The sequence below is a fragment of the Carassius carassius genome, chromosome 26 (genome assembly GCF_963082965.1).
Source record: "Carassius carassius chromosome 26, fCarCar2.1, whole genome shotgun sequence".
NCBI lineage: Eukaryota > Metazoa > Chordata > Actinopteri > Cypriniformes > Cyprinidae > Carassius > Carassius carassius.
In genome coordinates, this window is record NC_081780.1 from 10,599,609 (window position 1) to 10,624,770 (window position 25,162).

Genomic DNA, 25,162 nt, shown 5'->3' on the forward strand with positions numbered 1-25,162 from the left:
ACAAGTTCTAAAAAAAAAAAATCAAAATTAATAAAATTGTGACTCCAGACTGGAGCTTTGTTTGTCATGACAGTCAAAATGACAGCGGACAGATGAACATGATCACTTCCTGTTGCAATGAGCACAACAGATATATTTACCTCAGAGAAAAAAAGTGCTGTATATAGATTATATTTTATTTTGTTTTTATTCATCTTGATTGTTCACAACTTGTGTGCTTTTCCTAGTTGAGTTGGATTGAATTGCTTTGCTTTGCTAAAAGAGTCTCATGAGACCAGCAGTCAGGTAAATAAATTATGATGTCATTTTTATTTTTGGGGGCGAAATAACCCTTAACACAAATTATTCACCTGAACTGTTATTTACTTATACTCATGCCGTTCTACAGACACCATGTAAGACATGTATGTCTGTACTGTCCCTGTCTGTGTGTGAGCTAGGTGCGTGAACACAGACTCAACAGCAAGCCAAACTCGTTTCCACGAGCCAGGACGCGAGCGCCTTGCTCCTTTATTTTCCAACGTTGCAAGTGAAAATCGAGTAAAACTGTAATAAACAGAATACAAAACATACTTAGGAACCTGCCTAGCAAGTACAAGATATAACTTTCACCATTTACCAACTTTAAACAGTCACGTTAGCTTAATAGAAAATGTACAATAACCAGCACGCTAACAGAGTATGAGTTAGCTAATTAGCAAAAGACGAACGTCAACAACGCAACGTGGCCACTAACATACATTCTCGAGTTGACGCCACATCGCGCTCATTAAGTTTACCTCTACACAAAAACATACAATATACATCATCACTCAAGTTAGACACTTACAGACATTGCCGCCTTACGAGTGTGGGACAAACAAGATTCGGGAGCGAAACATCAGAAATATCCCGACGCTCTCCATCTGTGTAACATTACGGTTCTGGCAAGCTCAAGGACCGGAGGCTCATGGGATCGCCCATACGTAAACAGGAAGGTCATGTCAAAATAAAAGCTCTTTCAAAATAAAGACTCTTCTTACATTACAAAATACCTGTGTCTCTTTTCTTATAATAAACAAAATAATTATCAAGCATGAAATTGAACTTATAGCAAAAAAAACAATTCACAAACTGAGGACAGAACACTCCCCGTCTGGCATAATGCCACTACTCAACTTGTCTTTATATACTTTCCTTTTTTTTTTTCTTTTTCAGTGCACGTCTGTTCAGTCTTTTTCAAGGAGAAGGATGACGTCCGAGATGGGCCGCAGATAAGTCTTTGAAGTGCCCTGAGATGCGGTCTGCACCTCAACTTTGCGGACTCGTCCATCGCTGCTCGGAGAGGCCGATGTGACCAAAGCCATTGGCCACTCGTTCCTTGGTGCTTGAGTCTGTTTCAACAGCACAATGTCTCCAGTTTGTAGGTTGCGCTGATTTCTGTGCCACTTGCGTCTTGAGTGGAGAGTGCTTAAGTACTCAGTTCTCCAACGGCCCCAAAACTCGTTTGCCAGTGCTTGCACTTGTTTCCACTGACCTCTCAGGAGATCTTTACTGGTGAAGTCTCCAGGTGGAGCATGTAGGCCTGGCTTTTGGGTCAAGAGCATAGCAGGGGACAGCAGAATAGGCGAGGAGGGGTCTGATGAGATGGGAATCAGCGGCCGTGCGTTGATAATTGCTGATATCTCTGCCATCAAGGTACACAGGACCTCGTGCGTCAGGTGAGTATGCTTGTTTTGCAAAAGCATAGAGTCTAGTATTCTGCGTGTGACCCCAATCATACGTTCCCATACTCCCCCCATGTGGGAGGCGTGCGGCGGATTGAACTCCCATGTGCAGTCTTTGCTGTGGAGATAACTCAGGATTTCGGTCTGCTTTTCCTCAGGACGCTCCATGCCCAGCTCTGCACTGGCGGCTATGAAGTTCGTCCCCCTGTCTGATCTGAGCTGCTTTGCCGGGCCTCTGATGGCAAAGAATCTTCGCAATGCATTAATACAGCTTGTGGCATCCATTGACTCTATGACTTCAATGTGTACCCCCCTGGTGTTCATGCACGTGAACAGAATGGCCCACCTTTTGCTCTGCGTTGCACCTCCTCGAGTGCGTCGGGTCATCACTGTCCACGGTCCAAATACGTCCAGCCCTACGTATGAGAAGGGTGGGGAGGTGTCGAGCCGCTCTGGAGGGAGGTCAGCCATTTTCTGCACTTCCAGCTTCCCTCTGAGCTTACGGCATGTCACACAATGATGAAGGGTAGAACTCACCAGTCTCTTGCCACCGACAATCCACAGTCCAGCTGCTCTGATAGCCCCTTCTGTGAACTGTCGCCCCTGGTGTTTCACTTCAGCATGATGGTGTTCTACAAGCAGCTTGGCTACATGGCTATACTTAGGGAGGATAATTGGGTGTTTTACCTCGGAGTCAAGAGAAGCATTTCTAAGACGCCCTCCAACCCGTAGCAGACCGTCGCTCATGTAAGGGTCAAGGGTCAAGAGCTGACTCGAGTTAAAGACTTCTCTGTTTGCTTGAAGAGCAGCGTATTCATCTGGATATGCATCTCTCTGAACAGTCTCTAGTATGAGCCTCTTAGCTACTGCACGCTCCTCAGGAGTGCGAGGCCCACTGCACTGATGGCAGCCTTTGCATGTGTGCTGTGGTGTGTCTGTTGTGTCTGCCTTGTGCGAACGCACCTGATGTTTCAAGTAGGAAACAGCTCTCAGCAGAGACTTCCATGTGGAAAAGCGCTGGAATCTCTCAGAAGTAAGTCTCTTAGGTTTGAGGTGGGTAGCTAGAGCGGTCACCTGTGGTCTAACTTCCACATCTGCTTCAGGATCTATCAATCCAAAGTGATCACGTTTCTCCATCTCTGGAGGCTTGTAGAGGAAGTCGGGCCCTTTAAACCACATTGTGTCCATGAGCTGTGATGCTGCTACAGATCTGGTGGCTAAGTCCGCTGGGTTCTGTTCCGAAGGGACGTAATGCCACTGATCTGGGGATGTTGTCTGGCGTATACGATGCACACGGTTGTGCACGTACACATAGAAGCGCTTTGAGTCATTACAGATGTATCCGAGGACCACCTTGCTGTCGCAGTAGAATTTAACAGCGTCTGGCTTGAAGTCCAGTTCGTCTAAGATCAGCTCTGCCATCTCAGTTGCCAGAACAGCTCCACAGAGCTCGAGGCGTGGGATTGTGGGTTCTGGTTGTGGTGACAGCTTAGCCTTCCCTAGCACAAATCCAACCTCACAATGGCCCTCTACAGTGACAGCTCTCAAGTAGGCTACTGCCCCTATAGCCCAGTTCGAGGCATCAGAGAAAAGGCACAGTTCTGTGTATTTGGCTTTTGAGAGTGACATCTTCACATAGCAGCGAGGGACATTGAGGTTACTCAGCTTCTCAAGTGAGGCTTTCCACTCTTCCCATCTGCTCACCTTTTCATCAGGCAGAGGAGTGTCCCAATCCTGAACTCCGCTGGACAGCTCTCGTAGCAACAGTCTGCCTCTGATGGTCACTGGCGTTGCCAGACCCAGGGGGTCAAAGATGCTGTTAATGACTGACAGCACACCGCGCCGGGTGTAAGGTTTGTCAGCTACGGCGACCTTGAAGGTGAACATGTCTGTGCTGATGTCCCAGCATAGGCCTAAGCTCCTCTGTACAGGCAGGGTCTCGTCGTCCAGACCTAAGTCTTTGATGCCTGTGGCCAGTTCTTCAGGCTCAAAGGCTTTCATCACAGCGACGCTGTTTGAGGCAATTTTGTGCAGTTTCAAGTTGGACTCTGCGAGTGATGCACATGTTCGCTTCATCAGGTCGATGGCTGCTGACTTTGTGGGCAGGGATACGAGCCCGTCGTCCACGTAAAAGTGTCTATCAACAAACTGCTTAGTGTCTGCGCCGTACCTTGACTCACCTCTCTGAGCAGCTCGTCGCAGGCCGTAGATGGCAACCGCCGGGGACGGGCTATTGCCAAAGACATGCACACGCATGCGATATTCTTGAATCTCTTTCGAGAAGTCATTGTCTTCGTGCCACAGGAATCTCAGGTAGTCTCTGTGGTCGTGTCGCACCAGGAATCCATAAAACATCTGTTGGATATCAGCAGTGACTGCGATGAGGTCCTTTCTAAACCGTATCAGCACACCCAGGAGAGAATTGTTTAGGTCGGGGCCTGTGAGCAGCACTGAGTTGAGGGAGACACCATGCTGTTGGGCGCTTGAGTCAAACACGACTCGTATCTGCCCTGGCTTTTGAGGATGGTACACCCCGAAAATGGGCAGGTACCAGCATTCCTGTTTCTCTTGGACGGGCGATGCCCTCTCTGCATGCTTGTTCTCGAACAACTTGTCCATGAAGGAGGAAAACTGCTGCTTCATCTCAGCATTCTTGTTCAACGTGCGTCTCAAAGAATTGAGGCGTGACAGAGCTTGCTCTCTGTTGTTGGGGAGCGGAGGACGAGGGGACTTAAATGGCAACGGAGCTACCCAGTTATTCTCTTTATCCTGATGGAGTTCCTTTTCCATAATGCTCAAAAACAGTTCATCCTCAAAGGACATGGCACTCTTATTGTCATTGTCTGTTCTCTGGAAGACTGTGAGCCCGAGCTGTTCTTCAGCTGACTTAGGCTTTGTCATATGTGCAGAGTGGCCATACCTGTGCTCCCCGCCGTAGCTCAGTCTTTCTTTCACGCAGATGCTATTGTGGCAAGGAGTGAGGAGTGACGGACGTCCATTCTGGAGAATGTGGGTTCTGAAGGTGTTCACGGTTGGCTTGTGAGCATTGTCGATACACACTTCACCTATTATCACCCAACCTAAATCTAAACGCTGGGCAAAGGGTGCGTTGTGGGGCCCATTGACTTGATCCCTCACCTTGTGTGCACGAATCATGTCTCTCCCTAGCAGAATCATCATCTGGGCGTCAGGATCCAGCTTGGGAATATGCAGAGCGATGTGTCTGAGGTGAGGGTGTGCGAGGGCGACCTCTGGTGTCGGGACTTCAGACTTGTTGGTCAATATCTCGTTGCACTCGATGAGTGGCGGTAGCTCAAGGCACACACCTCCATTCACTGCTTTGATTTGAAAGCCAACTGCTTTTCTTCCGGTCATCTCAGTCGTGCCGGCGCATGTTCTCATCAGATATGGTGACGGGCTGCTGTTGACCCCAAACAGCTGGAAAAATTCAGAGCGTGCCAAGGAGCGGTTACTTTGATCGTCGAGTATGACGTATATCTTGATGGCGCGTTCTGGTTGACCTTGAGGGAAGACGTGCGTCAGGCATACCTTTGAGCAGGAGCGTGGAAGACTGTTTAGGCCGCAGACCTTGGTGCACTGCGATCTCACTTCCACGGGAACACTGGCTGGCTGTGCCTCTGCGCCTGGTTGGACAGACGACGGAGGTGGTGGCTGAGAGGTATCAGGATGCATTGCTGAGCAGTGTCTTTCGCTCTCACACTCACCGCATTTCAGTGTCGTCTGGCAGTCCCTGGCAAGGTGGTTTGGGGTACAGCATTTATAACAGCGTTTGTGTTCTTTAAGAATGTCTTTTCGTTCTTGCAGTGTTTTCATTCTGAATGACCTACATTTCTCTAACGGATGTGTTTTCTTATGCACAGGGCAATATCGAGCTGGATCAATGTTTTTCTTTTCAGCGTCTGTGGCGCTTTTGGTGTCTGCGTCAACTGTAGCAGACACGTCTGTCTTGTGAACAGATACAGCAGTCTTGAATGCACTTTGCTTGAATGGAGTTTTCTCACCTTTGCTGTATGACTGGCTGTAGCTTGACAGGGTGAAACTTGGGTCATTGCGGGCTTTAGCCTGGCTGTTGATGAAGTCAACGAAGAACGAAAAAGGAGGAAAAGTCACTCTGTGTTGCTCTTTGAAGCGGGAGCCTGTGGTGAGCCATTTTTCCTGCAGGCCAGGAGGCAACTTCTCGACTATGGGCTTTATCCCACGAGGAGTATCGAAGTAGGCCAGCCCGGGGAGATAACCGTCGTCCTTAGCTGCCAGCAACTCCATAAGAAGATCACTGAGCTCTCTCAATTTTGCATTGTCTTTAGCAGACAGACGTGGAAAGCTATCCAGTCTTTTGAACAGCGCATTCTCCACCATCTCTGGTGTGCCGTAGCATTCCTGCAGTCTCTGCCAGGACAGATGGAGGGCAGCTTTGGGGTTAGTGACATGAACAGCGCGAATCCTTTTCACGTGCTCCGATGACTCTTTACCTAGCCACTTCACGAGGAGGTCTAACTCTTCACTGTAGGCGAGCCCCAAGCCCTGTGTTGCATTGTAGAATGACGACTGCCATGCGCGGAAGTTCTCTGGTGAGTCGTCGAACTTGGTAAGGCCAGTGGTCACTAATTCTCTGCGTGCTAGGAACTTGGCGAAATCTCTCATGGGTGGAGAGTCAGGGCAAAGAGGAGGCTGATCATGTCCGTATGGACTGTGTGACGGTTTTGAGGTTGGGGATTGTTCAGCTGCATGTGCAGGCTCATGTGCAAAGGGTCTGAAGTCTCTGAGTGGGGGCTTTACCTCTACAGTTCCATGTGCTGACTGACATGGAGGACTGTTCACTGTGTGCTGCATTTCATAGTGATGCGGTGAGGAAGAAGACTGTACGCTAATACGTGGCTGGCTTTTAACATACTCTTCGGTGCGCTGTCGAATCACTTGTGGCGGAACCACACTTCTTAGACTTTGTACATCTTCATTCCCCATAGCTACAGCTGCTTCTAAGACTTCAGCTTCAACCCGCGCCGCCTCTGCATCCCTTTCATACGCCAATGCCTCCAAATCTGCTTCTAATGTGGCCTTTTGCAGATCTAGCTTAGCTTGTTCCTTTTTCATTTCTACCTGTCGCTTAGCATAAGATACCTTGGTGAGCGCTGCTTCAGCTGCGGCTCTAGCTTTGGCGGCAGCCTCCATGACAGAAGATCTTGAAGAGGACGAGCGTTTTGAGCTGGCTCTCGAGTGAACCGAAGACTTTGAAGACGATGGACGTGGTAGCGGGCTTGCTTCAGGCTTTGTTTCATCTCTAGATTTCGTTTCAGACACCATGTTGGAGTTCTTGCGTTATCCCTTGCACCCACGCTGGTTGTCTTTTTACTGTACTGTCCCTGTCTGTGTGTGAGCTAGGTGCGTGAACACAGACTCAACAGCAAGCCAAACTCGTTTCCACGAGCCAGGACGCGAGCGCCTTGCTCCTTTATTTTCCAACGTTGCAAGTGAAAATCGAGTAAAACTGTAATAAACAGAATACAAAACATACTTAGGAACCTGCCTAGCAAGTACAAGATATAACTTTCACCATTTACCAACTTTAAACAGTCACGTTAGCTTAATAGAAAATGTACAATAACCAGCACGCTAACAGAGTATGAGTTAGCTAATTAGCAAAAGACGAACGTCAACAACGCAACGTGGCCACTAACATACATTCTCGAGTTGACGCCACATCGCGCTCATTAAGTTTACCTCTACACAAAAACATACAATATACATCATCACTCAAGTTAGACACTTACAGACATTGCCGCCTTACGAGTGTGGGACAAACAAGATTCGGGAGCGAAACATCAGAAATATCCCGACGCTCTCCATCTGTGTAACATTACGGTTCTGGCAAGCTCAAGGACCGGAGGCTCATGGGATCGCCCATACGTAAACAGGAAGGTCATGTCAAAATAAAAGCTCTTTCAAAATAAAGACTCTTCTTACATTACAAAATACCTGTGTCTCTTTTCTTATAATAAACAAAATAATTATCAAGCATGAAATTGAACTTATAGCAAAAAAAACAATTCACAAACTGAGGACAGAACAATGTCATACAGGATTGGAACCACATGAAGATAAAAAAAAGACAATTTTTGGGTAAATGTTTTGAGCAAACTATTATTGTATTGTACTTGATACTTGTCTCTTCTTGCTTTGCATCGGGCCACGCATCAGCTAAGTACGACCCTGCATTCAGCTTTGATGATAATGAATGAGATGCTGTGGTTTAAGCAGATAAACCACCTTTTTCCTCAATACAGAAGTAAGTCTATGAGTGAGACTTCGTTTCATTAGCCGCTATAACGAGGAGAATAACAATGTGCAGTAAACGGTAAAACTGTTTGCATTACAAACAAGTGTGTTCTTAATATAGATAACAGATTAAAAAAGTATTATAGGACACATCAGTTGTCAATATCAAGCAGAAAAACGAACTGTTTTGTACAGCTGAAAATAGCTGGATGCAAATGAGACCAGAAGTTACACTCATAGAATTTACAAACGGTGGCACCCATTTATACATCAGGAAAAAGGTGGATAAACCTAATGAAATTCAGAATGCATATGGACCAAATAAGAATACGTATTTTGTGCCTTTACACTGATTTGCTTTAACATTATGTTTTAATTTTTGTAAGAACATGTTGTTTACATGTATTGAAAACACTGAATGTGAAGACATTTTGGTGCAGGGATAAAGTTACAATGTTTCAATTTAAATAAATAAATGTAAACATGCATTGATTTGTGGATTAATTTATTTATTGTCATACATTCCAGGAGTGTTAAATTTGACTTTTTTGCTGTGCAGGAGAGTTTTTGTAATGCTAACTCAATACACTGGAGTTAAAACCTTAAATGTGTTAAATTGTAAGTCTTTACACTGGTGTTAAGGAAAAATCAACAATCTGTGGTGTGGACCAGAGTTGTTTTCCAACTCTATACTGTGTACATATAACTCAATCATAGTGTTAAACATGTAGCTCTGTGAAGAGTGTTAAAGTAACTCTGAAAAGATTGGGACAATATGCGCACTTTTTCGGAGTTGATTTTAACTCTGCTAGAGTTGAATTAACACTTGCAATTTTGCTGTGTGGGGAATATGCAACACAAAGGCCAAGGAGTATGCATGATGTGATAAGGAAAATTCACAAATTTCTGTTGTAGATGCGGATCTATATAAATTATTGAATTTCTCACTATTAAACTGCCAGCAGGCAGCGAAGCTACCAGAAGTGTTTGAGTAGCTGTATTGCTGTTGCAATACAGGATTAATACCAAGTTGCGCAGGATTAGTTTTTAGTATATACGTAAATTAATAGTTACTTCAGTTAATATTTCTGGTCTTTTTGGGCAGGAAAAACAATATATAGAAATCGTTAAGATGGTTGTGTATGTTGACACATGTAACCGACATAAAACATATTTATAAAAATTATGATGTAAATATTAAATATTAATATATAACTGGAATTAGTCAAAGAATTGTATATTTGAATAGATTAAGCATTACAATACCTCCGCTAATGTATTCAATCTTGGTTGGAGTGACAATATAAGTCCTTGGAAATAAAGCTTTGAGTCTATATGCAGTCAGTGTTATTTCTCTGAGTCCAAAGGAATTAAGTGTTATATTTTGTTGAATTATTAAATCAATATTTAAAATGATCTTAACTGCAATTACATGCTGTTAACAAAATCACTGTTACATCATTTAGTTACTGTATATACTATATACATATACTATAGCTACTACACCATAATTCCATAAAAACAGGGAATAACTGTACAAAGTGAATTAAGGTACTGTATGTGTGCTTCCCTTACAAAGCATCTTTATTTGGATTTTAAAATGGGCACTTTGACATTTGTAATACATATGTTGTTTTTCGTCTATCCACCGATGTTACGGTAATGAATATGGACGTAACTTATTTAAGCAGGGGAAATTTCCCATTTTAAACAAATAACCATGGATGGTGACCTTAGATAATGTTTTCTCATTATAATTGGGGATGTAATGATTCACTCAACTCACGATTCTATTCATGATTTTGATTTCACGATTTGATTCATGATTTGTTTTTTGTTTTTTACAAAATGAGATTTAAGACAACTTATAAATTAAATGTGTCCTTTTATTATTGCTTGGAAAAAAATGCTGCAAGTTTCTTTGTGAAATTGAAATTAGGGATGGGCGTTTTCTGCAAATATCACATTCGAATATTTGAGCTCACAAAAAACGAATACTCGAATATTTGTTTATTTAAATTAAGTTTAATGAGACAAGACATTATTTTTCAGCAACATTTATTGTTTCCGTCATTTTGAACAAGCTTACACACAATAAGCTTAGCAACGGCAGACGCCTCAGGAGCACTTCTGCCCGAGCGCTTTGGAAAGAAGGAGAAAGAGGCGCGCCTAGCGTTTTACATGCGTTTTAGGCGCGATATGTGAACGGCCCCTTTTACATTCATTAATTATTTTTTGCTTGCATACATCTTCAAAAATGCAGGGAGAATCACAGAAAGTGACCAAATTAGGTTTTATTGTGAACTTTTTTTTTCTTTTTTCTTTGTGAAATTCGAATATCATTTTTATTTTTCGAACAATTAGAGCAGAACGAATATTCGACTATCCGTGCACACCCCTAATTGAAATAGAATAATATTATAATAATATACTAATATAGTACTTGCATATTGCTCTTTTGTTGGTTTTGATTCCTTCTATTTTCCTCATTTTTAAGTCACTTTGGATAAAAGCATCTGCTAAATGATAATGTTAATGTAAATACCAAAACTAAATAAAATTTTTAAAACAAGCCCCAAATCAAATAAATAACACAAATAAAATAAATCTCTTCATCTAAACAAAAAGGCTTTGTCTGTGCTCTTTCCATTTAAAATTAGAGGCAACCACTGCATTTTAATCATGATCCAAACAAAGATGCAACATGAGCAGATTTTAAATCTAAATTACATTGTATATTATTTAGAAATGTGAAGCAAAAACAGAATGCTTTGACTTCAGTTTTGTGAAACTATAAATAAAAACTTTCTGCATGAAACAGAAACAGTAGATGAGCTGAACGAGACGCATATTCGCTCTTTGCCAGCAGGTGACATTTAAAGCGTTTCCCTGGTTTCAGCTTTAAACAAAGCAGTGCTGCACCTATGAACTATAATATGCATTATACAGAGACGAGATAAAAAAAAAACCATCTAAGCTTTTCTAAAGACAGTAAGTTCCCCTCAGACATGCATTCATATAAACTCCTACCCCTAACTGAATAGTGATTTGTTTAGCATCTCAACCAATATGAATAGTCACATATTTTAATCAATTTTCAACCAGCTCGCGGTTAATCGTTACATTCTTAATTATAATCCTATGATTTTTCGTTTAAATTAACAGAATGTGTGTTAATCACATTAAAAATTATCAATGGAACCCATGGCTCAAAATTCTCTTCCAGGTTTTAGAATTATATAGAGAAGACATACAAAAAATAATTCAATTGCATCTCTCAGAGTCCACATTGGCACACAGATTCACAGTGCACTAGTGCAATGGAAAGCAGCAGAGTGGAAATGTGAGACCCTGGTGGCTCTAATCTAAGATTTTCCTGCACGCAACAGGCGTATTGTATTTTTAGGGCAGATGGGAAACCTGTTAGCTGAGGACATTAAGGGTAAAAGATGCCCCCTAGAGGCTGGAACGTGATGAAAAGGAAATGGCTCTTGAGAGAGAGGAGCAGAACGAGAGCGAGCGAGACCTGCTTCTGAGTTATTCAGTGCATGGAGTGTCCTTGATGCGGCTCAAACGACAGCCTAGTCATGAGTGCGTAATGTCCTCAAAGACACTTTGCTCTGCCATCAGAGAGCGGTGGCTATGGGAGAGCGCCTTCAAATGCCAAATATAACACATCCCTCGAGGTGTGAATTGGAACGCTTTACATAAGAAAACATATCAATTTCATTAAACATACTGAGAGTCTAGCGCAAAAACTGTAGTCAAAATGGCATCAAAATATAAAATTTCTTTAAATGTGGCTTAGCACACTTGCACAAGTCCAAAATGATTTAAACATCTCAAAAAAAGAAAAGAAAAGAAAAAAAAATATTATGGTGCAAATTGAATAATTTCATATTTCTCTGATAGTAATTGACAGGAAAATCAACACCTTAGCCTGTGACGCATTTAAAATGGATTTCAATTGTCTTCCAAACTGGGGAAAAAAATCATATGCTGCCAATGTAGTTAATTAATTTTGCAAGGCCTGACCTTTACAAATAAAAAAGAGGAATAGAAAAAAATGGGAGTCATGAAATGCAATTCAATTTCTGGCTTAATAGTTAAGTATATCCACTTGCACTATGCACTGACTACACACAAGTCCTGGTCGAATGAGAGTACGTGTTTGAATGCACCTGCCGCAAATTTACATATTTCTCATTTTCATAATCATAAGAGGCACTCATAGCAGACATAATAGAAAACTGACAGGCAGGACCTCACAGTCATTCATTACAAATAAAACAAAGGTAGTCACATACCACAGAATAAGAGAATATATAACTTAAGGACACTTGTGGTAATGAGATAATAATAATATTAATATATATATATTTTTTTTTACAGCATTTACAAAATGAAATACTGTTTTCGGAGTAAAAAAACAAAACAATTATGACATCTGTTTCCTGTAATTTACAATGTGACCATATATCTCAGTATGACCATATTTATTACCATGTTAATTTTTTATCTAAATGCAGAAATGGGAATGTAATAAAAACAGTAAAAATAACATCAAACTTAAAAAGTGAGGGAAAAAAAAATAGTAGAAGTAAAGCACTTCACATAGCTCAAGTACTTCATGTCAAAATAAAAAAAATATTTTAATAAAATAATACAAAGAATAAGCAATAATAATAACTTATAACTTAATAATAAATGAAAACAACAAGTTAAAGACTTCAAATATCTTAAAGTATACATTTTGGGGGACTAAAAGCAGCATGAAGAGCTTTATTATATATATATATATATATATATATATATATATATATATATATATATCGGTGGATGTCACTGTGGTTAGACAGAAAAGCGTCAAAAGAGGCCGTTCACAGTGAGCTGGCAGATGTGAGAAATGGCAGCTTTGAGGTGGGTGGGAGTGAACAGTTCTGTCCTTGCGCCTCTCTCTCTCTCTCTCTCTGCATCGACCTCTTTTCAATCTTGTTTAACTGCTGCTAAAACTCACAAGCCTGTATTGACAGAAGCCAATTACTCCTCACTTCACCTGCTGCAAACAGGATAAAATAGCAGTGGCGTACAGCATCTGTGTACACAACGACATCTCTACATTTCTCTTCTCCTCCACATCAAAACAAATTGATTTACAATAAAGACCCACTGAGCATTCGAAATAGCTCAGAGTTATGAAGTCTTGCCATGTCACAACCTAACAAAAAGCTGCTGATGGGCAAATTTACTGAAGAGGCACAAACCAATTAATACAGAAGTAAGAATATGTATGTGTGGGGGTGTGAATGGAAGCTTTTCTTTCCTGTAGCTAGAAATAAAATGTGATATTTCTTATTTCTGAAGGGCAATGAAACATTTCCTTAGATACAAAGAGTGCCTGGCCCTGCATTAACCTTATTTAAATCTATATCTCCCCTAAGAGTGCTGCATAGGCCATCTTAAATCCAGGTCTCTGAGCCTCTCGGAGCTGTTAAAGTTAGTGATGTGGAGTGAGGTGTGCCACTGCCACCAATTGCTCTCTGATCCAACTTTACTTCATCTGAGGAAACAGATCAGCACTCTGAAGACAGTTGCTGTTTTCTGCTTTAATCTACTGGGGTCTGTGTTCACATGAACACTGCAGCTGACCTATTTATCTGGTTTTACTTCTGCACAGACTGACACACAGGAAAATAAGCACGTTCATGCACTATACTACTCTCTGGTTAGTGCTTGATGCAATATCAGAACATCTAAGTGCATTAGTTCTCAGTTTCAAAGTCAACACAGATAAAAAGACTGTTCTCAAAGTTAACCTATATTTAGTCTCATGGAAATAATTTATATATAAATATAACTTATATTTATATGTATTTTGTAGATTTTGTAGTATTATGCTTACATACAGAATGATGTATTAATATGATAAAAAATAAACTGAAATTTTAGTACTGCTGATATGTATATTACACTGAATATGTAAACTAATGCAATTTATGCAAATTATTGTATAAAGTATAAAGATTGTATTTAAAGAGATTATCTATTATTAATAAATGTGGCAAAATCCTATCTATGACATGTTGGAGATAATAAATAATTCAATTTAATAATTCAAAATCTTAAATTCACATGCTGGAGGTATAAAATGCTAAAGAAAAAAGGTTCTTTAAATAAATAAGTGTTAATCATGTTGAAATGTATATTCAACTTCACTGATTGTTAAAAATACTAAATATATAAAGCGTGACCTATCTGAACAAATGTAGGGTTTTAAACAATAATCAAAACGTTCCTTTTGCTAAAGATTTTTACAATTTGCACTGTAAGAATAATCTTACATTTGGCGATGATAAAAGGGTGGCAAAGAAAAAAGGTTAAGAAAGAAAAAAGGTCTTTAAAAGTAATATTTGATTTAATTGCAACCAGCAGTGCAATACGTTTGCAATGAACCAAGTGAAAAATAAATAAATAGCTCAAATAAAAACAAAAAACAAATATAGCAGCACATTTTCCAAATGAGAGGTATGGAAGGAGGCGGGCCTGCACTCCACATGAGATGAGAGTGCCTGTGCGTTCACATCCCTGTCTCAGCACACTCTTCTTGTCTGCAGTTATGGTCGCTATGGAAACCGTTCCCAAGGCTCTGCAATGTCCCCAAATGGAAAGAGAACAGTAGGGAGGGACAGAAAAAAAGTCTTATGCACATCACCAAGACAGAACCCAGAAAGCAGAGGAAAAAGGTAGAAGGTCACAAAAACACACATCAGGGATTTATTTTGCCTTATTTGACAAATGACTGCTGCTTTTATGTAGCACAGTTGGCAAGGACACTCAGCAGATCATTTCAGGGCTGCCATACGTCAGTTAAGAAGAACATTCTGCATGCCAAACCAAACTTCAGATGTAGAATTAATATTATTAAGTAGGACCTCAGGAATGAGTAATCAGCTGAGAGATCTGAACCGTCACACTCACTGATGCCTGACTGACGCACGCTGGCTGCCGTTTGCAGGAGCTGTGTGTGTGCTGTGGGCCAGAGCTGCGTACTGGGTAATTACATAGAGGTTAACGAGGCTGACTTCTCTAACGAGATATGAATCACACCGCATACAGAGACTCGGAGGGCTGCGTTAGGGCTATTTATACTTGATTTTCCCTTCGACATGAGCATTAGCCGAACACTGCCAGTTTGTCCATTCTAAGGTCGCGATCTTGAAAACTCTGACATTTCTCCTAATTTTCAGTCATGGCGCATTTAGAGCACAAATGAAAAAGCTATTTATTATTGACATTTACATTTATAATTTATTTATTTAGCAGACCCTTTGATGCAAAGGAACTTGAGGAATGCTGCAACGCAACCGATTCATCCCAAGGAAACAGTACCACAGAATTGCTGCATGATGCAATACAAAGATGCACATTTTAAATAAATAATAAATATGTCTAAAAAAGTGTGTGTATATATCCATGTATATCTATACATGATCACTTTGAATAGAAATGGCTCCGTTTAAAATAATAGTTCAACACCTAACACTGAAAATATACTCTCAGGTCATCCAAGATGTAAAGGAGTATGTTTTTCCATGGAGAAATGTAGCATTACATCAGTTGTTCAGCAATGGATCCTCTGCAGTGAATGGGTGCCGTCAATGTAAATCGCCCAACTTCAGTTAATAAATTAACTTGTGCAGCGAAAAGTTTTCTTTCTCCAGTGGAAAAGTCATCTTGTCTGAATCCGTAGAGAAATCAGCACAGATCAAGCAGCGTTTACAGTCAAAACCAGTTCTAAACAAATATTGGTGGATTGTGATGTGACAACGGGGGACAGACATTTTCACTGGAGGAAGTGGTATTCTGGATTATAGACTCATATAAGCGATTTTTAAAGTTTAATGTCTGGATGGATTTGTTTCTTACAAACACACAGCTTTTCACTTCACAAGATGATAACTGATGGGCTGGAGTCATGTGGATTACCGTCTGATTTTTATAAGCTATTTGGAATCTTATTTTGATGGCACCCATTCATTGCAGATGATCGTTTATTGTTATTATTATTATTATTATTATCCCTTAATCATAAGTATCTGAAAGCAACTCTAATGATGCAAATACAAACAGCATCACACTAAACTCCACCAAAGCTCAAAATAAAACAAGCCTCATCCTCACTCCATGACATCTCCCTCCTTGCACAGGAGCAAAGACAGAATAGCAAACAAAATGTGTCATGACTCTTCCATTTGTTGAAGTACAGAGACGGATCAAAGATCCAAGTCATGGACGCATTACTGAGAGTCATCTGGTCTGAACTGATCAACAGCCAGCTACTGTCTGTCTCTCAACAAGGTGCTGTTTTTAGACCTTCTACGACAGCAACGGTCTCATTCTGCCTGACGGAAAATCCTGCGAGTGTGCTACGGGATGATTCTGGGAAGACTTGGGAGGATTTTGTTTTGTTTCTAAGAAGGGAACAGTAGAGTGTGCATGCAAGAATATGTGCTGGAGACAGATGAGCAGCAGTGGAAGACAAATGTGCCAGTGTTTGAATCACATTAGTGTGTTTATAGGGTGTTAGACTCAAGTGCGAATTCTCACTCTGATCAGCAATGTTGATTAATATTTGTATGACGAATGTCTTGGTTTTCACACAGAATTACATAACAGCACAAAAAGGAGGTACATGCAGTCATTGACTTGAAATAAAACATGAGCATCAACCCAAGGTGGGCGAATATCAAAGCGGAGGACACACCTACTCTAAACAAACACTGATGTAACACCACTCTTTTTCATTAAATTAACTTAAAATTAAACATTAAATGTAACATGAATTTTTAAAATGTATTTAGTTTATTGATTTGATTTATTTTTGCTTTATTTAATTTACTTTTAAAAATGTCTTTTTAATATTAATGTGAATTATTTTTAGGAATACATTTATAGAATTAAACCAACAATGTGGCCTACCTATTTACAGACAAATCTTATTAAAATCAAAAAAAAAAAAATTATACTGAGGGTATGAAGACACCTCCTTCTTTGTATGTAGGTAAAAAGTATACAGCTCATAAATTGAGATTGATCAAAATATCCAAAAACTATTGTTTCAATAACTTTGTTCAAACCAGTAACAAAATATGCATCCCAAACTGCTGCTTCTTTGCATCAAATCAAACTAAAAACTGTTTGTCAGGCAGGTCTGTAGACACACTCGCACAGTGAGGTCCTCTCATCTTATTTTTTGTTTGGTGTCTCTACACAGAGAACTCTAAAGAAAACGGTTCAAACACAAGCAGCAGCAGCAGGCTGAGACACCACATATCTGATTTTATCAACTGAGCAATGTCTTTTGCTGAACAGTAGAACCATGTCTGTGCTCTTTCAACTCTCTAAAGGGTTTTATGCTATCGGATGACATGCACATTCCAGGTTTGGGGCAGGTTACACAACACAAAGACAAATCATTGAGAGTGATGTCCTTAAAAACATTAGTTTTGTACATTCTTTAGGTTTTATAGCTATGTAATTGATACATGTAAAAGGAATAGTTCACTCAAAAATGAAAAGTCTCGTGTCATTACAAATCCTAAAATACAAAAGGCACTATAAAGTAGTCCATATGACATTTGCACTATATAAGAAGTTTTTTAAAGTCACACAACAGCTTTGTGCGAGAGACAGACTGATATTTTAGTCATTATTCACTGACTACAGGTACAGTAAATGTTCAAAAGATTGGCGTCTGTAAGATTTTTGAAATATTTCATATGCTCATTATGGTTGCATTTATTTGATCAAAAATACAGTAATATTGTTAATTGTAATTACAGCCTAGAAAAACTGTTTTCTATTTTATGTTTTTAAATAGAATTTATAATTCTAAAGTATAAAATATATAAATTTCAACAAAAATAGAATATCATTTCTGTGACGGCAAAGCTGTATTTTCAGCAGCCATTCCTCCAGTCTTCAGTGTCACATGATCCTTCAGAAATCAAATCTAAAATGCTGTTTTAGTGCTCAAGATACATTATTTATTATTCATTTTATAATTTAGTTTTATTTATTTATTATTAATGTTGAAATTATTTTAAAATCCAACATTTTAGGGTTGTTTGATGAATAGAAAATTCAACAACAGTATTTTTTTCAAACAGGATTATTTTCTTCGTTTTCACCTGTCACTTTTGACCAATTAAATGCATCTTTGCTAAATAAACATTTCTTTATAAGAAAAAAAAACAAACAAAAATATTGACCCCAAACTTTTAAATGTTGGTTTACTAAACATTTTGATAGAATATTTTTTTTCATCATATAACTTCAGAAGACTCAAAATATGGCAAACAGATTATACAGACTACTTTTATAGTGCAATGTTTGTCCTTTTTGGAGCTTGACAGCCTGTTCTATATTATCTATATTAAAATTTTATACAAATTATTTTAGCATTCCACCAAAATAACAGTGAGTAAACAATGAAAAGAATTCATTTTTGGGTGGATCTATACCTTTAATCTAAAGAAGAGTGCAGACTGTAGAGTTGTAAGTTGGTTTAGTGGGTCAGTTCCTCTCTGCGTTCGTGCTCTCAGGTCTCTCACAGGTGAACTGTACCAGGTTTGGCTTCTGTGTCCTTGACATAGTTAGCCGACTGCATTAGTGACCGATTCCTCCTTGGCCACCTGTCTCCTTGATGATGACGGGTCTGGGCCCAATCGCATCTCTTCCACCTCGTCTCCTGGGGGGTGAGAGGGGAAATGGAAAATACAGGAAGATAAGTTGAGGGGCCACTTTGGAGTTTAGGGGGACCAAAATAGATGTGACACACAACAGCTCTGTAACTGCCCAGTTAGACTAATGAGGCGAGCTTGAAGGAGAGGGATGCTCCCGGAGGTGCACACGCTCTCGTCAAAGCCCCTGCTCGCCTCACCCGTGGCCCATTTCCGCTACAGAAATTCATTAAAATGGTCACAGCGACCGAGCTTTAGGGCCTCAATTGGGTCAAGGCAAAATATTGAGCTCAAAGCATTCAACTCAATATCAATTTGTCAGTCTTAGAATAGTCATTTCTCACACCTGTATCTTAGAGTAGAAGGTGCCACAGACTCTGAACATGGGGTGAAAGGTCCTGGTTGACCACTGACCACACAGCTCACTCTGCTCCACACCGGTTTCCAGTTAAGATTTTTGAAAGACGTCTCTTATGTTTACCAAGGCTGCATTTACTTTTATGAAAAATGCAGTTAAAACTATGTATAATATGGTGGAATAATATTACAATTAAAAATAACTTTTTCCTATTTTAATATCATTTAAAATGTAATTCAAGTAATGGAATGTGTGATCCTTCAGGAATTATTTGAATATACAGATTTAGTGCACAATAAAATAAAATAAATTATCCATGTTGTAAACCATTTACAATCAAAATTGTAAATATTTTTTAACAAGGGTATAATAAAATGATCAAAAGTGACAGTAAAGACACTAATAATGTTGGAAAAGATTTATATATAATCTCCTGGTTTCCACAAAAATATGTAGCAGCAAAATTGTTTTCAACAATGATAGTGGAGTTAAAAAAAAAAAACCATAGTTAATAAATAAGCACCAATTAAGCATATTATAAGAACAATTTTTGAAAGACCATGCGTAAAGGCCTGTTAACACCAAAAACGATTAATAATATTAAATGAACTATAGTAGTCAACATTTAAAGTGGATCAAAACCTTTCATCAAAGTGGTCCTAAACTAAAACTAGGGCTGGGCGATATACAAAAAAAAAAGATATCTCGATATTGTCAAATTTTTTACGATATTCGATATATATCTCGATATGTTTGCATTTGCATTTAAATAATGAAAAATAAAACATGATTTTCTTTTGCCCATTAAAAAAAAACAAAAAAACATTTAGATTAAACAGCTAGTTTAAGCAGTTAAAAAATCTAGACCAAGAGATTACTTACTGCTTTTTATTAAATGAATACATGTAGGTCTATATGTAACTGAAGCAGTGCAAATTAAGTAACAGTTACAGAAAGTGCATTCTGTCAACTTTTTAGTGCATGCAATTCACAATTTAAACTATGCAACTGGGAAAAGTATTTTATTTAAATTTTTTTAACAAGTTTTTAAGCTAAGAACACAAGTCTGTCAACTGTCTGTGGTTTTAAGAGAAGCTCTGTGGCATGAAACTATGTTCCTACTGGCACTAAAACCCCTCTTAGATGGGGAGCTAGTTGTTGAAGCACATAGCTATTTCTTATATATAAATATATATAAATGAATACCAAAGACTTTTGCATTTTCTCTGTCTATATTATGGAAACTGGTAAACATATCAGTGAAATTCCCCAATAGTAATTCCAAATGGCCTTAGCCTATGTTTCTCTATTCAAACATCAGCGGTCGAGTAAGTGCATTTATTTTGCGATCACAAACGCAAACAATACAGTTGAGATCTCACGACAGAACACAGACCGGCTGAACAACGCTTTCATTAGATCGCTCAATTCCAGCTTGTTAGTGTTTTCAGATTATCGTCAGCGGCTCTTCCGCAATGAGGAGTGAGCACGTGCGCATGGTTGCCAGATTGCTTTAAATAAGCAAACACCGGGCAGAAAATGTATCCTTGTAACAGTGGAGCTCTGATTCTGAGATTTAAACTCTTGTTATCTGGCAACAGCTATCATTACAGCTCTCGTAGTAGAGGGGCGTAGAGCAGTCAGCAGTTACAGGTTCCTTTTTTGGACATTCTCGGCGCGTTCTTTTGGGAAAGTATGTTTGAATTTGAAATATTCGATATTCCCGATATATTCAAATTGTACATCGTCGTCAAAATTATTCCGATATTATCGCTAATATTCGATATATCGCCCAGCCCTAACTAAAACAATACCCGTTACTGTCTTAGGACAACTTTAATGAACCTTCAAATGTTGAATACTGTATAACAATACCTACAGTACAGACCAAAAGTTTGGACACACCTTCTCATTCAAAGAGTTTTCTTTATTTTCATGACTATGAAAACTGTAGATTCACACTGAAGGCATCAAGGGCTATTTGACCAAGAAGGAGAGTGATGCGCCAGATGACCTGGCCTCCACAGTCACCGGACCTGAACCCAATCGAGATGGTTTAGGGGTGAGCTGGACCGCACACCGAAGGCAAAAGGGCCAACAAGTGCTAAGCATCTCTCGGGGAACTCCTTCAAGACTGTTGGAAGACCATTTCAGGTGACTATCTCTTGAAGCTCATCAAGAGAATGCCAAGAGTGTGCAAAGCAGTAATCAAAGCAAAAGGTGGCTACTTTGAAGAACCTAGAATATGACATATTTTCAGTTGTTTCGCACTTTTTTTATGTAATGTATATAATTCCATATATAATTCCACATGTGTTAATTCATAGTTTTGATGCCTTCAGTGTGAATCTACAATTTTCATAGTCATGAAAATAAAGAAAACTCTTTGAATGAGAAGGTGTGTCCAAACTTTTGGTCTGTACTGTATATATTAGCGTACACACTAACACACAGTTTTGTTCTGTTTATTTAAGTGTGTGCTGCAGTTGAGGTCGTCTGCTTTAAATGCTTGGATGGATCTTGATTGTCTGTTAACATCAATGTTTTTAATGTTCAACAGCTAAAAAAAAAAACAAAAAAAAAAAAACAAGCAATTTCAACAATATTGCTCGTTTCCAACAATTGGTTCCTTATTAAAAAATGGTAAACTGCTTCATGATTTGGGTCTACCTGTATTTATAATGGCAGTATGCCATTCCATAATTCAGCATACATCTTGCTTGACCGTTAAAATACATGCAAAATAGATACTTCAGATTGCTGTGCATATTGTGGAAATGATCTTATGACATTAATATTTACCCACGTTTACCCTTGTATTGCTTGCCTTCTGTACACTAACATGAGGAACAGAGCTCCCTTTTTTCCAGTTGCATCGGTCACATGAAATAAAGAACATGGAAAAAAATTTAAAAAAAAAAAAAAATTAGTAATGCTCAATTTCATTGCAAACTTAACGCAATGGTTGTTAGCGGAGTCATCACATCTAATATTTAAAGCTACATAGATCAAATGCTTGGTGTGGTATTATTACAGATGTTGAAAGGTACAGCAGGAAGAAACCAAGCATCAGGTTTGCTTTTATCAAGTCTGATCAAACTTACAAGGACATGACTGCATGACATTTCTGTGACCTTTTCTTTCAGCTGAACAGAGTCCACTCCGTGGGTGTGTCCAAACACAACACCACAGGCACTTGTCTCTTCCAGTCTCTGTGAAGGCCAAAGTGCTGTTTTCTCTGTCTATAGACATGCATATTTTATGAATACCAGGCATTATGTAAGCAATATTTCAACTAATTAATATTTTAATTAATTAATTTAAAATTTACTTTCCCTATCCAGCCCCAACCAGTTCCTTCAATGACAATTAATCTCAGTGTCAATTGTTTATCAATTCAACATGAATTTAGCAAATCAAGTTGAAAGTAAACTGATGTCATTAAACTGATTTAAAAATTGTGTTTCATTATAAGTACAAGCAGTAGGCCTACAAGCATGTGCAAGCAGCATTTTTTGTGGTTGTTGTTGTTGTTTTGTTTTAAGTGTACAAAATAGAGGGGAAAAAAGCAAAAGGGAAGCATTTCTTCCTGGGGTCCTACCTTTATCTTTTTGTACACAACTCGTACTTTCTGAAGGCTGGAAGCTGGTCAGTTCGTCCAGCACCAAACAGCTGATTCACACATAATTCTCCATGTTCTCATAAGATCTGCCAAAACAGTTAGACAAATTGCTAACCTGAGGTGAGAAATCAAATGCAAAGTTGGCAAACAAACAATATAATGGCGTGATTAGAAAATCCAGGTGTGTAACGTTAACTGATGTTGAAAAGACTTCAAATTGACATCAAAATACAGGACAAATATACAAATCAAACGGACGTCAAAAATTTGATATGAAGTTGATTTGATGTAAACTGAACGTCAAATATAATATTGGCCTACGTATACATTAAACCAATTTTAGTGTGGGATCATTAACTTCCTATTTTTACACAACTGACACCGGTAAAAAAACAGCCGCCCAACCTTAATTTAAACTGATGTTAGTGTTACAGCATCTTGATCTTTTATACAATAGTTCAACAAACTGTAGATAAAATGTTGTTAAGCTTACATTTTAAACACAATATTGCCTTATTCTCCGCCAACGAAAATGTTCTTAAACAAAACCACAGCGAACCGAACGTCTCCAAGCAAAACATAATTTTGACGTTCCTGAATGAATCAGTGATTTGAACGAATCGGTTCAATGATTCAAAGACTTATTCGCTTTCGTCACCTACGGCTATAAGTTAATTAACTTGTAATCGGAAAGGGCTCACCATAATCCACAGACTGACCGCCTGTATATGTTTTATTCATTTATGTATTATTTAAAAGAAAATTTACATTTACAATCAATTTGATAAATGGTTTGCCTTGAGTTATCAATCTTCAGACTAATTTGAACCTTTTGGTATAATTAATGGAATAAACGCCACTTTCTTTAAAAAAACTGGCCTTGATGAAACAGGCAGTGAATCAAAGTGTTTTTGTACCTGATTACATAATTTAGAGAAAAAAATAAAACCCTTCTAAACTCATATGTTTTATGTGAAAGAAATGGAAGGGGATCATTTAGTTCAAGAAAGATAACGGCCTATTTCATTTACATTTAGTTTAAAATCCCATGATACTCAGGCCAGCATGACCTAGCCAACCTACAACCTTATCTCACCTAAATGAAGCGTACCATTAACTCAAATTATATATATATATATATATATATATATATATATATATATATATATATTCTAAATGGGTGCACCTGAACTTTCAAATAGGAGCTTATCCTGGTAACTATTCTTGTCTGTATAAAATGGGAGAAAGTCAGTATGATGGATGACCAAGGAACAGGCACTCCCACAAGACCAGGCTGGCGAATAATCAATAGACTGGCAATGTGGCCTAGCTGGAGGGCTCCATATCAATGATAATGCACAAGCCTTGTATTCTGCCATCATCTCATTGACAGCACACAGTAGGCAAGGGAAGAGTTGTCTCATCTATTGCTTTTGGCAGATAGACCGGAGCAGCTGAGCTGACACTAAGGACTATCAAAGTGGGAGAAACACTCACCATAGAATGGGGGAAAATAAGACTGAAACTTAATGTTTGGCCTATTAAAGTCCAGAGTGAGTTGAAAAACATGGAGAAATAGAGACGTGTGGGTTCCTTCATTCCTTCCATTGACAAAGAGGTGTGTATCCTCATCATCTATGTAATTTGAGAAGTTTGTCCTGCCTAAGTCCTCTCCATTGCTTCATGCCTCTCACAAACAGATGCCATCCATGCGCTGTAATCTAAATGTGGCACAAGGACTATCAACACATTGCTCTTGTCAGCCTTCCTTCAGTAATGCTTACAAAAGACTTCCCTGGTGGGCCTTCCTCAACTGTGGCAATTCAGGGCCACCTGGTGTTGAAAACCAGTTAGGAAATTGCACCTGTTTGCCACATGGGTTTTATGAAACCGCCTTGTGCCAAAACCAGAGCTGCTGGGTGAGGAAGGGAACAAGGTGTTCATGTGCTCAAAACAATCATATGTCAAGAGAGTTGATTAGCAGAAGTGCTGATCCGCAGCTTGTTTACATTTAATTTGATGAAGTGTTTTTGTGCGCCTATTTAAAACCCACATGTTGCTCTGTCCAACAGTGTATATTTGTCAGGAAATAAATGTTTTGATTCTAGAATAGTTTGTATTAATCTATCAAGGCGCTTGAAACAATGCTAGGGGATTTTAACCCATGCTGACTAATGTCACACATTTCTTTTTGATTTTCCAAAACATATTCAAACCATTTTTGACTCTATTCCATAGTTGGTTTTGGATTTTTAAAAGTCATTTTTTTAAAACAAATACAAAACAAACAAACAAATTCTTATATTATACTTCAAATATACGATACCCTAAGGATTTATCAAAAATTGAGGTGCTTCAGTGTCAAATACTAAATTCTTGGGAGTTTATGTTGATGAAACTTTCGAGTTGGAGGGAACAAGTTGATTACGTGAGCGAAGAA

General features: G+C 39.0%; 1 long non-coding RNA gene across 4 annotated transcripts in view; it reads right to left on the reverse strand.

Moving 5' to 3' along the window:
- Positions 1–23,824, reverse strand: part of LOC132105758 (uncharacterized) — a 73,710-nt gene extending 49,886 nt beyond the window's left edge. Inside the window, exons 1-3 of one of the 4 annotated variants that reach the window (XR_009423990.1) lie at positions 22,702–23,824; positions 22,205–22,342; positions 18,524–18,750 (exon numbers count right to left, since the gene is read on the reverse strand). This is a non-coding gene — a long non-coding RNA (uncharacterized LOC132105758). The remainder of the gene's footprint in view (positions 1–18,523; positions 18,751–22,204; positions 22,343–22,701) is intronic. The other 3 variants (XR_009423992.1, XR_009423989.1, XR_009423991.1) reach the window with 3 other exon arrangements.
- Positions 23,825–25,162: the final 1,338 nt, after the last annotated feature.